At 47.7% G+C, this 15,442-nt stretch overlaps 1 protein-coding gene and 1 pseudogene across 2 annotated transcripts in view; one reads left to right on the top strand and one right to left on the bottom strand.

Moving 5' to 3' along the window:
- CSMD2 (CUB and Sushi multiple domains 2) overlaps positions 1-15,442 on the top strand; it is a 659,332-nt gene that overhangs the window by 188,321 nt on the left and 455,569 nt on the right. The window lies entirely within an intron of this gene.
- Positions 754-4,122, bottom strand: LOC309801169 (serine/threonine-protein phosphatase 1 regulatory subunit 10-like; annotated as a pseudogene). Its single transcript has one exon. The product of its transcript is annotated as a serine/threonine-protein phosphatase 1 regulatory subunit 10-like (transcript).

Genomic DNA, 15,442 nt, shown 5'->3' with positions numbered 1-15,442 from the left:
TCAGAGGTGGCTGACAGGGCAAGGGAGCTGGAGGCCTCACACCCACAAGGTTCCAGGTGGGGGCCAGGAGCGCGCTAACTCCCAGAGGCAGTGCGTGTAGTGTGACTGGCATGCCCAGCACGCCGGGCTTCTGTTGATGACAAGCTGGTCTCACTGAAGTGTTTTAATTTCCAGAATGATCTGCAGGCAAGGGAGGACCACCCCCAATGACCTCACCTATGCCAGCTAAAACTTTTCACCAGATGCCAATGTGAATTTGCCATCATTGAACCTAGCAGACCCATGATGCAAACTTGGGTGTTCACGGAAGATTGCAACGTCTTACTTGAGAAAGGACTCAATGTAAAACCTGTGTCAGGGGAGGAGTGGGGCTGATGTGTTCCAGAACTCAAATCCAGCCTGACTGAGTCCTCTCAGCGCAGTGGGATACACAATACCCCTTTTACCATCTCCCCACCCCACGAGGAAGCATGAATTTGGCTGGGATGATTTCATAAGTGCAGCTGATCCCGTGTCAGAGTTCTGTGTGCATGTGGAGGACCCACAAGAGGAGAGTAGATGTGTTCTCCAGGATAACCAGCTTTAGGTTCTCAGGCATAAAGGGGTAATACCGGAGAGGCGCTTGGCATAAAGGGCAAATCTCCTCAAAAAGTGAAGCCAACTGGGTCTCCTCTTCAGCAGTCCAGGGTACAGAATGTGTCCAGTCTCTCTCCTCCCCAGACTGGAGGAAAATATGTACATCAATGAGCACCAGTGATCAGAAAACCCCCAGGAACCCAGGCAGGTGGGCCCTGAGGGGGCCGGCTCCTCATCAGCTGGGTAAAGGGGAAAATGGGCCTCACAGAAGCCATAAAAGAGTGGAAGGAGCAAGGCTACAGTCCACAGGGGTGTGGGCGGGGCAGGCAGGTGGTCCCTAGGGCAGGGGGGTGCCCATTGACACCCGGGTGGTAGAAGGCACAGTTGTTCTCATAGCGGCAGTTACCCTTCATCATGAAATGTCGACAAACAGGGCGATTTGACATGTCTCCTCCATGGCTGTGGCCTCCATCATGCCCTCGGTGGCCCCCTCCGCCATGTCCAGGGCCATCATGGCCACGGTGCTCATGAGGGGGTGGCCCTCGATGGTCGCCTAGGTGACCAGGGCCATCATGAGGCCGGTGGCCATCGGGCCCCCCATGTCCAGGGCCTTCATGGGACTGATGTCCGCCACCAGCACCCATTCCTCCACCAGGGCCTTCATGAGGATGATGGCCACTACCACCACCCATGCCGCCGTCAGGGCCTTCGTGGGGGCGATGCCCACCGCCCATGCCACTGCCAGGGCCTTCATGGGGATGATGTCTGCTGCCACTGCTCATGCCCCGACCAGGGCCTTCATGGGGACGATGCCCACCACCTCCAACCATGCCCCCACCAGGGCCCCCTCGTTCATTTGGAGGTCCTCCTCCAGAGCGACCTCCTGTGGCCCCTCGGAATGGAGGAGGAGGAGGAGGTGGTTCACTCCTGCCTCGGCCACCACGGCCTCTATGGTATGGCCCCAGACCTGGTCCCCCACGCATCGGGCCACCCCACATGGGGTCACCTGGGCCATCCCAGAAGGGATCACCCCCCTGGGGAGGGGGTGGGGGACCCAGGAGATGTGGACCCACTGGCCCACCAGGGCCCCCAAGGGCCTCCATGGGGACCTGGCATAGGTCCGCCAGGCCCAGGCAGGAAGTGCTGCATGCCCTTGGGGCCCCCAGGGCCTCCCGGTGGGAAACCATTGGCGATGGCACCAGGGCCTAAGAGTCCATGAGTCACCAGCATCTGCTTGATCTTCTCTGAATAGTCTGGTTGCTTCAGCAGTTCCTCTGAGGGATGACTAGGGCTACCCATGATGGAGGTGAGGATCTCCTGCACATTGATGCCTCCTCCTCCAGGACCCTGGGGGCTCTTCCTGGCACCCATGCTTCCCATAAGATTGGCCAGAACAGGAGGCAACTTGGAACTGCCTGCCCCATCAGGTGAGCCACCGGTCCCCCCAGGCTCCAGGGTCTCAACATATGGGGTCTCATCCATGGAACATTCCTCATCTAGGGGGATGAGTTTTGGGGGGATAGGCTCATAGGGCTCAGGATCAGGCTCGTGAGGACTTTCCTTGTTCAGAAAGAGCTCCTGAAGCATCCCCTTCTCCCGCTCAGCCTGGATGTACCGCTCCTGGCTGTTGCTTCCAGGGTTGACAAGAGGCGAGGGCAGCACCAGGGGCCGGGGGCACACCCAGGGCACCTTCTCCTCCATGTTGTCGTGGCTCAGACGCCGGGCCGTCTCAAACGCGTGTCAGTCTGACAGTATCTCTCGCTTAGCTGCCTCGCCGAAGTCTTTGATCTTATTCACGTTCACTCGTTCAGTTTCATCCAGTTCAAAATAGAAATACTCTCTCAGTTTGTCCTCCTCAGGCCAGGTCACAGTTTTCCTCTTCCTGCCTTTCCAGGTCAGCTGGTTAGGATCTCCGGGACTCTCCACTGACTTTGCATCCAGAGCTCCTGGCTCCAAAGAGTCAGTATCCATGAGCTCTGGGACTTCAACAGGGGGATCTGGGGTCCCTGGACGTTCTGTGTCCATAGCCTCAGACGGACGTGCTGGCTCTGGGGAAGAAGGTTTGACTGTGCTCGGTTCTGTGCTCATTTTCCCTTCAAATGGGCTGGGCTTGGCAGCTGTGGCTGACAGCACCTTCTTATTCTTAATTTTGATGCCTGGGACAGGGGCTGAATTGAGCACATCCAGAAAGCCCAGGCCCTCCATAGGCTGTGGCGGGATGATCTTCACTTTGAGCTCTTTGGTGGCATTGGGTGTTGTGTTGAGTGGCTTGTATTGCTTCTCTGCAAGGGCGCAGCATCTCCTGGGGCAGCTGTGGAACTCTGACGCTGGAGGGGGACGGGTTTAAGGTTGTACTTGTCAGAAACCACCACTGCACTGGCATTCTTCACAGGCACCAAAGACGGGGTCTCCCACTCTAGTCCGGTAGAGCGGAACTTGGCGTGACTGGGCGCCGTGGTTCGGAGGGACTTGGGCTTCTCCCTCTTCTTCCCTGGGGCCTCCTCAGCCCGAGTCGCAGCCTTCACCTCAGTCAACGGTCGCTCAGGAGGGGTGGTTCGACTCTTTCCCTCCTCTTTCCGTTTCTTCTTATCTTTCTCAGCAGGCTGGGTACTGCTCTGGGAGCGGATCACAGCCATCCAGTCGCTGACAAGGACTGAGGCCAATTTCCGGAGCTCTGCTTGAGATGGTCAGCAGCGAGTGGTAGGTGCTGCAGGGTCAGTAGAATTTGCTGCAAGAGGGGAATGTTGTTGGTTGTCTTTGAATATGTCAGCCAATTGTTAAGAAGCTTGTAACCACCAACATCAATAAACTTGACCAATATTTCTGGTGAATGGGTCTGCAGGAGAATGTTCAAGTAAGTGCATCAACTCACCATCTTTCGTGCTTCCTTCATCAGACTGAAGATCTTCGAAATCCCATCCACACTCTTGACTTCCCCATCTCGGTTAAGGAAGCTTTCCAGGCCCTTGAGAAGCTCTTTGGGGTCTATGGGACCCGAACCCATGATTGAGGTTTCTATCCAATTTTTTTGCGACGTCAGCACCTCGGGCTCAGAAGGGGAGAGGGTTAAAATTTTGGAGAAAAAAAAAATAAAACAACCAACCAGGACCCAAAACTCAATTATCTGGGGGGCCTCATTGGATCAAAAAGTCTCCTTAAAAAAAATAAAGGCCAACTCACTATTCATTTCCCCCCCCCACCCTCCATGTAGGGAGGGGGGTCGTAGAAAAAAACTTCTGAGTGGATTAAAAAAGTAAACTCTGGATGAGTGAGTTTGGGTGGCTTTGGGAAGGGAGGGTGGTTGATTATTTTTGAAGTTATGTGGTGACGGTCCTTCGGCCACAGATTTCAAGTCCCAGGCAGCGTGGGCTGGTGGGCTGGGCAAGATAGGTGGGAAGGGGTAGAAGACACAAGTGGTTGGGCTGGTGGCTGCTGTTTCCCCTTTCCGCCCTCTCTCAGGATCCTTTCAAGGGCTTAGATGTTGCTGCGGCTTGTTTCTTTTCTCCTCGTGGCCGGCCCATCTTTCTCCGAGAAAATTCAAACCTCTAAACGAACCCCAGAATCTGCATGTGTCTTTTTAAATTATGGTTTTCTCTGGGTATATGCCCAGTAGTGGGATTACTAGATCATATGGTAGTTCTATTTTTAGGTGTTTTTTTTTTTTTTTTTCGGTACGCGGGCCTCTCACTGTTGTGGCCTCTCCCGTTGCAGAGCACAGGCTCCGGACGCGCAGGCTCAGCGGCCATGACTCACGGGCCCAGCTGCTCCGCGGCATGTGGGATCCTCCCGGACCGGGGCACGAACCCGTGTCCCCTGCGTCGGCAGGCGGACTCTCAACCACTGCGCCACCAGGGAAGCCGTATTTTTAGGTTTTTAAGGAACCGCCATACTGTTCTCCATAGTGGCTGTATCAATTTACATTCCCAGCAACAGTGCAAAGGTTCCCTTTTCTCCACACCCTCTCCAGCATTTGTTGTTTGTAGATTTTCTGATGATGCCCATTCTAACCGGTGTGAAGTGATACCAGTTAGAAACTACACCTCATTGTAGTTTTTTTTTTTTTAATTCATGCTCATGCCTAATTCGAAATTTTCTGCTATTTCTTTTTTTTTTCTTTCTTTTTTTGAAGATGTTGGGGGTAGGAGTTTATTAATTTATTTTATTTATTTTTGCTCTGTTGGGTCTTCATTTCTGTGCGAGGGCTTTCTCTAGTTGTGGCAAGCAGGGGCCACTCTTCGTCGCGATGCGCGGGCCTCTCACTATCGCAACCTCTCTTGTTGTGGAGCACAGGCTCCAGACGCTCAGGCTCAGTAGCTGTGGCTCACGGGCCTAGTTGCTCTGCGGCATGTGGGATCCTTCCAGACCAAGGCTCGAACCCGTGTCCCCTGCATTAGCAGGCAGATTCTCAACCACTGCGCCACCAGGGAAGCCCTCATTGTAGTTTTGATTTGTATTTCTTTAATAATTAGTGATGATGAGCATCTTTTCATGTGCCTCTTGGCCATCTGTATGTCTTCTTTAGAGAGATGTCTATTTAGGTCTTCTGCCCATTTTTTGATTGGATTGTTTGTTTTTTTAATATTGAGCTGCATGAGCTGTTTGTATATTTTGGAGATTAATCCTTTGTCCATTGATTTGTTTGCAAATATTTTCTCCCATTCTGATGGTTGTCTTTTTGTCTTGTTTATGGTTTCCTTTACTGTGCAGAAGCTTTTGAGTTTCATTAGGTCCCATTTGTTTACTTTTGTTTTTATTTCCATTACTCTAGGAGGTGGGCCAAAAAAGATTTTGCTGTGATTTATGTCATAGAGTGTTCTTCCTATGTTTTCCTCTAAGAGTTTTATAGTGTCTGGTCTTACATTTAGGTCTTTAATCCACTTTGAGTTTATTTTTGTGTATGGTGTTAGAAAGTGTTCTAATTTCATTCTTTTATATGTAGCTGTCCAGTTTTCCCAGCACCACTTATTGAAGAGACTGTCTTTTCTCCATTGTATATCCTTGCCTCCTTTGTCACACATTGGTTTACCATAGGTGCATGGGTTTATCTCTGGGCTTTCTATCCTGTTCCATTGATCTATATTTCTGTTTTTGTGCCAGTACCATATTGTGTTGATTACTGTAGTTTGTAGTATAGTCTGAAGTCAAGGAGTCTGATTCCTCCAGCTTCTTTTTTTTCCCTCAAGATTGCTTTGGCTGTCTCAAAAAATTTTAAGATTTTTTGTTCTAGTTCTGTAAAAAAATGCCATTGGTAACCTGATAGGGATTGCACTGAATCTGTAGGTTGCTTTGGGTAGTATAGTTGTTTTCACAATATTGATTCTTCCAATCCAAGAACATGGTATATCTCTTCATCTGTTTGTGTCATCTTTGGTTTTTTTCATCAGTGTCTTATAGTTTTCTGAGTACAGGTCTTTTACCTCCTTAGGTAGGTTTATTCCTACGTATATTATTCTTTTTGCTGCAATGGTGAATGGGATTGTTACCTTAATTTCTCTTTCTGATCTTGCATTCTTAGTGTATAGGAATGCAAGAGAATTCTGTGCATTACTTTTGTATTCTGCAATTTTAACAAATTCATTGATTAGCTCTAGTAGTTTTCTGCTGGCATCTTTAGGATTCTCTATGTATAGTTTCATGTCATCTGCAAACAATGACAGTTTTATTTCTTCTTTTCTAATTTGTATTCCTTTTATTTCTTTTTCTTCTCTGATTGCTGTGGCTAGGACTTCCAAAACTATGTTGAATAATAGTGGCGATAGTGGACATGCTTGTCTTTTTCCTATTCTTAGAGGAAATGCTTTCAGTTTTTCACCATTGACAATGATGTTGGCTGTGGGTTTGTCATATATGGCCTTTATTATGTTGAGGTAGTTTCCCTCTATGCCTACTTTCTGAAGAGTTTTTTATTTTACTTTATTATTTATTTATTTATTTATTTATTTAACATCTTTATTGGAGTATAATTGCTTTACAGTGGTGTGTTAGTTTCTTCTTTATAACAAAGTGAATCAGTTATACATATACATATGTTCCCATATCTCTTCCCTGTTGTGTCTCCCTCCCTCCTACCCTCCCTATCCCACCCCTCTAGGTGGTCACAAAGCACTGAGCTGATCTCCCTGTGCTATGTGGCTGCTTCCCACTAGCTATCTATTTTACGTTTGGTAGTGTATATATGTCCATGCCACTCTCTCACTTTGTCACAGCTTACCCTTCCCCCTCCCCATATCCTCAAGTCCATTCTCTAGTAGGTCTGTGTCTTTATTCCCGTCTTGCCCCTAGGTACTTCATGACCATTTTTTTTTTCTTTTTTCTGGAGAGTTTTTATCATAAATGGGTGTTGAATTTTGTCAGAAGATTTTTCTGCATCTATTGAGATGATCATATGGTTTTTATTCTTCTTTATTAATATGGTGTATCACATTGATTGATTTCTGTATATTGAAGAATCCTTGCATCCCTGGGGTAAATCCCACTTGATCATGGTGTATGATCCTTTTAACGTGTTGTTGGATTCCGTTTGCTAGTATTTTGTTGAGGATTTTTGCATCTATGTTCATCAGTGCTATTGGTCTGTAATTTTCTTTTTTTGTAGTACCTTTGTCTGGTTTTGGTATCAGGGTGATGGTGGCCTCATAGAATGAGTTTGGGAGTGTTCCTTCCTCTGCAGTTTTTTGGAAGAGTTTGAGAAGGATGGGTGTTAGCTCTTCTCTAAATGTTTGATAGAATTCACCTGTGAAGCCATCTGGTCTTGGGCTTTTGTTTGTTGGAAGATTTTTAATCACAGTTTCAATTTCATTACTTGTGATTGGTCTGTTCATCTTTTCTATTTCTTCCTCCTTCAGTCTTGGAAGGTTATACCTTTCTAAGAATTTGTCCATTTCTTCCAGGTTGTCCGTTTTATTGGCCTAGAGCTGCTTGTAGTAGTGTCTTAGGATGCTTTGTATTTCTGTGGTGTCTGCTGTAACTTCTGTTTTTTCATTTTTATTTTATTGATTTGAGTCCTCTCCCTCTTTTTCTTGATGAGTCTCGCTAAAGGTTTATCAGTTTTGTTTATCTTCTCAAATAACCAGCTTTTAGTTTTATTGATCTTTGCTATTGTTTTCTTTGTTTCTATTTCATTTATTTCTTCTCTGATCTTCATGATTTCTTTCCTTCCACTAAGTTTAGATCGTTTATTTTAGAGTTTTCTTGTTTCTTGAAGTAGGATTATTTTGCTATAAACTTCCCTCTCAGAACTGCTTTTGCTGCATCCTATAGGCTTTGGATCATCTTTTTTTCATTGTCATTTGTCTTTAGGTACTTTTTGATTTTCTCTTTGATTTCTTCAGTGATCTCTTTGTTATTTAGTGAGGTATTGTTTAGTCTCCATGTGTTTGTGTTTTTTACATATTTTTCCCTGTAATTGATTTCCAGTCTCATAATGTTGTGGTTAGAAAAGATACTTGATATGATTTCAATTTTCTTAAATTTACCAAGGCTTGATTTGTGACCCAAGATGTGATCTATCCTGGAGAATTTTCCATGTGCACTTGAGAAGAAAGTGTAATCTGCTGTTTTTGGATGGAACAAAAATATAACTTTTAAATATCAATTAAATCTATCTGGTCCATTGTGTCATTTAAAGCTTGTGTTTCTTTATTAATTTTCTGTCTGGATGGTCTGTCCATTGGTGTAAGTGAGGTGTTAAAGTCCCCCACTATTATTGTGTTACAGTCGTTTTCCTCTTTTAGAGCTGTTAGCATTTGCCTTATGTACTGAGGTGCTCCTATGTTGGGTGCATAAATATTTATAATTGTTATATCTTCTTCTTGGATTGATTCCTTGATCATTATGTAGTGTCCTTCCTTGTCTTTTGTAACATTCTTTATTTTAAAGTCTATTTTATCTGATATGAGTATTGCTACTTCAGCTCTCTTTTGATTTCCATTTGCATGGAATATCTTTTTCCATTCCCTCACTTTCAGTCTGTATGTGTCCCTAGGCCTGAAGTGAGTTTCTTGTAGACAACATATATATGAGTCTTGTTTTTGTATCCATTAAGCAAGCCTGTGTCTTTTGGTTGGAGCATTTAATCCATTCAAGTTTAAGGTAATTATCAATATGAATGTTCCTATTACCATGTTCTTAACTGTTATGGGTTTGTTTTTGTAGGTGCTTTTCTTCTCTTGTATTTCCCAGTTAGACAAGTTCCTTTAGCACTTTTTTAGAGCTGGTTTGGTAGTGCTTAATTCTCTTAGCTTTTGCTTGTCTGTAAAGCTTTTGATTTCTCCATCGAATCTGAATGAGATCCTTGCTGGCTAGAGTAATCTTGGTTGTAGGTTCTTCCCTTTCATCACTTTAAGTATGTCATGCCACTCCCTTCTGGCTTGTAGAGTTTCTGCTGAGAAATCAGCTGTTAACCTTATGGGAGTTCCTCTGTATGTTGTCATTTTTCCCTTGTTGCTTTTAATAATTTTTCTTTGTCTTTATTTTTTGCCAATTTGATTACTAGGTATCTTGGTGTGTTTCTCCTTGGGTTTATCCTGCCTGGGACTTTCTGTGCTTCCTGGACTTTGGTGGCTATTTCCTTTCCCATGTTAGGGAAGTTTTCAACTATAATCTCTTCAAATATTTTCTGGGGTCCTTTCTCTCTCTCTTCTTCTGGGACCCCTATAATGTGAATGTTTGTGTGTCTTATGTTGTCCCAGAGGTCTCTTAGGGTGTTTGCATTTCTTTTCATTCTTTTTTCTTTATTCTGTTCTGTGGCAGTGAATTCCACCATTCTGCCTTCCAGGTCACTTATCCGTTCTTCTGACTCAGTTATTCTGCTATTGATTCCTTCTAGTGTATTCTTCATTTCAGTTATTGTATTGTTCATCTCTGTTTGTTTGTTCTTTAATTCTTCTAGGTGTTTGTTAAACATTTCTTGCATCTTCTTGATCTTTGCCTTCATTCTTTTTCCAAGGTCCTGGATCATCTTCACTATCATTATTCTGAATTCTTTTTTTGGAAGGTTGCCTATCTCCACTTCATTTAGTTGTTTTTCTGGGGTTTTATCTTGTTCCTTCATCTGGTACATAGTCCTCTGCCTTTTCATTTTGTCTGTCTTTCTGTGAATGTGGTTTTCGTTCCACAGTCTACAGGATTGTAGTTTTTCTTGCTTCTGCTGTCTGCCCTCTGGTGGATGAGGCTATCTAAGAGGCTTTTGCAAGCTTCCTGATGGGAATGACTGGTGGTGGTAGAGCTGGCTGTTGCTCTGGTGGGCAGAGCTCCGTAAAACTTTAATCTGTTTGCCTGCTGATGGGTGGGGCTGGGTTCCCTCCCTGTTGGTTGTTTGGCCTGCGCAACCCAGCACTGGAGCCTACCCCACTCTTTGGTGGGGCTAATGGCAGACTCTGGGAGGGCTCACTCCAAGGAGTACTTCCCAGAACTTCTGCTGCCAGTGCCCTTGTCCCCATGGTGAGCCACAGCCAACCCCCACCTCTGCAGGAGACCCTCCAACACTAGCAGGTAGGTCTGGTTCAGTCTTCTATGGGGTCACTGCTCTTTCCCCTGGATCCTGATGTGCACAGTACTCTGTGTATGCCCTCCAAGAGTGGAATCTCTGTTTCCCCCAGTCCTGTCAAAGTCCTGCAATCAAATCCCACTAGGCTTCAAAGTCTGATTCTCTAGGAATTCGTCCTTCCGTTGCCAGACCCCCAGGTTGGGAAGCCTGACATGGGGCTCAGAACCTTCAGTCCAGTGGGTGGACTTCTGTGGTATAAGTGTTCTTCAGTTTGTGAGTCACCCACCCAGTGGTTATGGGATTTGATTTTATTGTGATTGCGCCCCTCCTACCTTCTCCTTATAGCTTCTCCTTTGTCTTTGGATATGGGGTATCTTTTTTGGTGAGTTCCAGTGTCTTCCTGTTGATGATTGTTCAGCAGTTAGTTGTGACTCTGGTGCTCTCGCAAGAGGGAATGAGCACACGTCCTTCTACTCTGCCATCTTGAACCAGTCTTCTATCTTGCAATTCTTAACCATGCTTTGAACAAGGGGCTCTGTATTTTGCACTGGGCTTTGCACATTATGTAGCTGTTTGTGCATGTGTAATATACCGGTGACCAGGCAGTGGTTTTGGAGGGTTGGTATGCCTAGACCTTAGATGAGAATCCCTAAGGGCAGGGACCACAGTTATCCAGCACTTTCTGACAGCACCCAGCATCGGCCTAGGCACAGGGGCATCCATCCAATGTCCTTTACCCACTGACCTTGGCTGGAGCAAGTTGAAAATGAGGAGAGGGTTCCCTGCACCCAAGGAGCCTCTTTAATATGAAACCTGGACCTACTCCTGAAGATCATGTGTTTAGGGCGCTAAGCATGGAAGGCATTTGTCCTCTGGCATTATTTCAAAGCCAAATGGCAGTAAAGCCAGGGATGCTGGGCTCTGATGAGGCCTCACAAATCAGGTAGGGTGCAAAACCATAGGCCTTTTTATCAGGCCTCATCCCAAGAGGACTTGTAGGGGAAGTGGGGAGCATGGGGGCCTGAGCTTCATGGTCAAGCGGAAGAGGATGAGTGGGGAGAAGAATTCTAATTCCATCCTAGGTGACTTTGATTCAAGCCTATGAGATTTACCAAGCAGTTGCTTGCTAAATAGAGGTGACCAAGGGGGACAGAGGCAGCGCAGGTGCCGAGACAAGCAGCCCTCTGCCTCTACCTCTTAGAGGTTAAAGAATAATAGTTTCCTAAGCACTTTCCACGTGCCACTTGTGAAACTGCTGAATGCTTATGTGAAAAAGTACAAGTTCTCATTCAACCCTCCACAGTCCTATGAGGGAAGTGTTAGGAGTGTCACTGTTTTCTAAGTGAGGAAACGGGTCCCAGAGAGATCTGATATCCTGTTCGTGGTCATCCAACTTGTTAGGGGCAAAGCACGGTTGTAACCCAGACCTATCTTGTGCCGCAGCTCACTGCCTCTCCCCCACAAGGGACTGGGAAGCCCCTGCTCTACATCAGTGGCCTCTGGGGTCCAGAGGAGGGGCTTTCATATGAGGGGAAAGGGTCGGACATCAGTCCCCCTAGACAGGGCCAGAGGAGAGAGGAGGCTTGGGTCCCCATCCTCAGGAATAGAAACACAAAAGCAGAAGTCTCGTTGGGAGTGGGAGGTGGGAGTCCCAGAATTATCTCAAAAAGCCTCAGCACCTTGAGGATTCTAGAACCTTTGTCATTGCACCACCCCAGTTGCTTTATTTTCCATCCAGCAGACGTTTCCAGAGAGCCCGACATGTGCCAGGCAAGTTTTACTAGCCACCAGAAGTGTAGATATTAAAAGATAAATTGCAAATATTTATGAGGTGCCAAGCTGCAGATGTGCCACGCAGTGGGAAAACACGCAGCAGTGGACGGTAGGTGTTCCGAGGAGGTGTGCTCAGAGCAGGGCTGCCAGACCCAGCCTGGGCGCAGTCAGGGGAAATGTCTCAGCCAGGAGACAGCTGATCACACACAAGGCAATGGCATTTAGAAGCCTAACAGGAGTTTTCCAGGGTAAGGAGGATGGAGGATGCCAGGAAAAGTGGTCCAGGCAAAATGGGCAGCTCCAAGGTCAAAGACACAGAGGATGGAGAGACCAGCGTCTGAACGGGAACATCTTGGTGGTCCATTGCCTACAGCTTGGGGTTGTAAAGCAAAGAACGCAGGAGAGGCCACAGAGGCAGGACACAGGCCCTGCGGAGGAGTTTGGCCTTTATCTTGAAGGTCTCATTGGGGATAAGGGAAAAGTTCATCAAATGATGACACTACCCTTTCCCAAACGTGGCTCTCCCTCTCCCGGGAAGGCTTGGGTGCAGCACAGATTATTGGGCGAGGGACTCGATAAAGGGCGTTAAGGAAGAGAGTGATGTGGTCAGGGATGCCTTTGAGAGATCACTCTGGGAGCCACAGTGAGGAAGGCAGGAGGGCAGGATCTGGACTCTCACCCTGTGACAGCAGGATCTGGGCTCTCGGGTGGTGCCTGCCCTTTCTTCCTTCCTTCACTTATTCATTCATTCAGCGGATATTTACTGAGGGCCAGCTATGTGCCAGGCACTGCTCTAGTGCTAAGAATAGGAAGGAACGAATCAGAAACCTCTTCCCCAGGGAGCTTACATTCTAGAGAATATAAACCATCAAGTTAAATGACTACAGAATATGTTAGATGGGGAGAGGTGGGGCGAGGTGTGGGGCTTGCGATTTTAAGTAGGATGGTCAGGAAAGATCTCACAGAAAAGCTGACATTTGAGGAAACAGCTGTTGGAGGTGAGAGAGTGAACCTTCTGACCTTTGGGAGGAAGATGGTTCCAGGCAGAGGGAACTGCAAGTGCAAAGGCCCTGAGGCAGGAGTAGAGCAGTAGAGAGGAGGGCAGACGAGGAAGAGTGTGTGGGACCTTGCAGGCCTTCCCAAGGACTTCGGCATTTACTCTGAGAGGGGAAGCTCTTGGAGCATTCGAGCAGAGGAGCGGTAATAAATTGATTACTGCAGGGTTGTTTGTCAATCAGATGTTTGTCAAGTGAATCCAGCTTAAAATCCCCTACGAGAACCCAGGCTGACCTAACAGTCCTTGCTTGGAGGTGGCTGGTTCCCACAGAGCAGGTGCATTTTCAGAGTCCTGCTTTTACCAAATTAAATCTTTATGTCCCCGCCCCCCCACCAACCCTTCTGGGAGAGAGAACCAGACCCTCAAATAGCAACACTGCCCACTTATAGCACTCGCTCTTCCCCGCCCCGGGGACTGCTTCTAGGCAGATCCGCTCACCCTCATTAAAAGTGGATGAAGCCTGCAAGGAGGGGAGGAAATATGCAAAGAAGATGGGAATCATGAGAGTGAGGCTGCTGGGCCCTGCAGTCAGAGTTCCTGAACGAAAGAGCCTGAACATTCTCTCTCTCTCTGAGCCCGCATGCACTTGCTGAATGCTCTCCATCCCAGCCTAAACAGCTACGGACCATTTATTGGGCACTTACTATGTGCCAGGATCTGTGATAAGTACTTTACATGATCTATCTCATTTAATTCTTTCAACACCCCTGAGTTTTAATAACTCTCACTTCACACATGAGGCACCTGAGGATGAGAGAGGTGCAGTAGATTTCTCAAAGTCACACAGCTCAACTGGAGCCTGGGTCTGTCTGACTCCAGAAGCCTGCTTAGAGCCACTTGTCCCACCTGTCCCTGAAACATTGGCGGCCACTGCTTTCCAAACAGGAGAGGGCACACCAGGCCAGGAGACCCGATTCCCAGTGAACACAGCTGTCCAGCCCTCGGCAGCATAATGGGACATCGGTGGCGGGCTGTGGGGAAGGGGCGGGGTTGGGGGCCAGGATGGGCTTGAACTGGGCGAAGGGGCCAAGCTGCTGATCGTAATGAGGGTGCGCAGCAACATAACTGCAGAGCCCCAAACGTCCCCTGACCTATCTGCAGGGGTCTGATCCAGTGGGGGAGACCAGGCAGAGGGGCGCTCCAAGCCAGAGAGTTCTGGGTACTCTGTCTTTTGAAAGTAGGACTCTAGCTGGCCAGCAAGGGGTTGGCAGACAGTGATGCTCTCTGTCACATTGATGGGCTGGATTTAGTTCAAGGTCCAGTGCTAGCTGGGAATGGGAGAGAAGGACAGGAGATGGAGACAGAAACCCTGACCCAGGCTTGTCTGAGCCAACACAGAGATCAGAGAAAGGATGGGCGACATGGCCCACTCCAGACCCTGTCCCCCATGGGCATGCGCCCTGGAGCACTGCCCCCCAATATCTTACTAATTCCAGAGTCACCTTCAAACCAGATTTGTCCCCAATCTGGGAGCGACTTCTAAACACCTATGCATAGATTATGCAAAACACCAAGAAAGAACTGCAAAAGTCTCATTCTCCGGAAAGATTGTTAGCTGGGAGAGGAAGCATCTGATTCTCGAGCTCAGAATGGTTGGCAAATGAGTTTCCATTTCCACGCGAAGTGATTGTGGCCCCCCGGCTCCCCCAGCACCCGGTGCAGGCTTCTGCTCCAGCACCCCCTCATCTTCCTGTAATTATTTGCTTATACATTTGTCTCCCTAACAAGGCCACGAGCCCCTGGAAGGCGGGGTCTGAGTCTGATCCATCGCCCTGCCCCTGATGCCTGGCACAGGCTGCTCCATAGAGTTCTAAAATAAATTAATGAATAATTAGGAAGAAACGGCTGCGGGAGAGCTCCAAGCTTCCGAACCACTGGTCTGATAACGTCTGTGCAAGTGCAACGGGCTCCTGTGCATTTTGTGTGTTGAATAATTGAGTGAGGGATGCCAGAGGCAGAGGAGATGTGAGATTTCTCGGACCTGACAGATGAAAGACAGTTTCAGTACACAGGAGGCCGGGGTGAGGTCGAGACCCCTCCTGGGGCTTCATCAGGAGGAAAGGGTAGGGTGAGGGGCACAGCTTCAGATGGAGGAAGTGGACAGGTGATCCTGGTGCTGGGAGCACCAGGGACCACAGAAGGGGGCAGGGGCAGGGGCAGGGTAGGTGGACCCTGAGACCCAGAGGGCTGCCGTCTTATGGTGACCAGTATTTGGAGAGGGGCTGGAAGTCCAGGTAGAAGATAAGACTTCATTAATTCATTCAACTTGTGTCCTCGGCGCTAGGACCCAGCAGTGAAAAGATGGTCGCTGCCCTTGTGGAGGTTGACTTCTAGTGTGGGTTCAGGTCAACAGGTAAATAATCGAATTTCAGAGTGGGATAAGCAGTGCACAGAAACAGGGCCAGGGAAAGAGAGCGGTGAGTTGAATTATTGTGGATAGACCCGTCCAAGAGGGCTTCTTCGAGGAGCTGACACTTGAGCAGACACCTGAGTGATGCCAATGCACCTGCTTTGGTGGCTCTGAGTTTGGCACATTTGAGGAGCTGCCA

Source organism: Mesoplodon mirus (assembly GCF_964341445.2).
Source record: "Mesoplodon mirus genome assembly, chromosome: 3".
Classification (NCBI taxonomy): Eukaryota; Metazoa; Chordata; class Mammalia; order Artiodactyla; family Ziphiidae; genus Mesoplodon; species Mesoplodon mirus.
The sequence above is the reverse complement of the archived record's forward strand: the minus strand, read 5'-3'. Positions and strand labels throughout refer to the sequence as shown.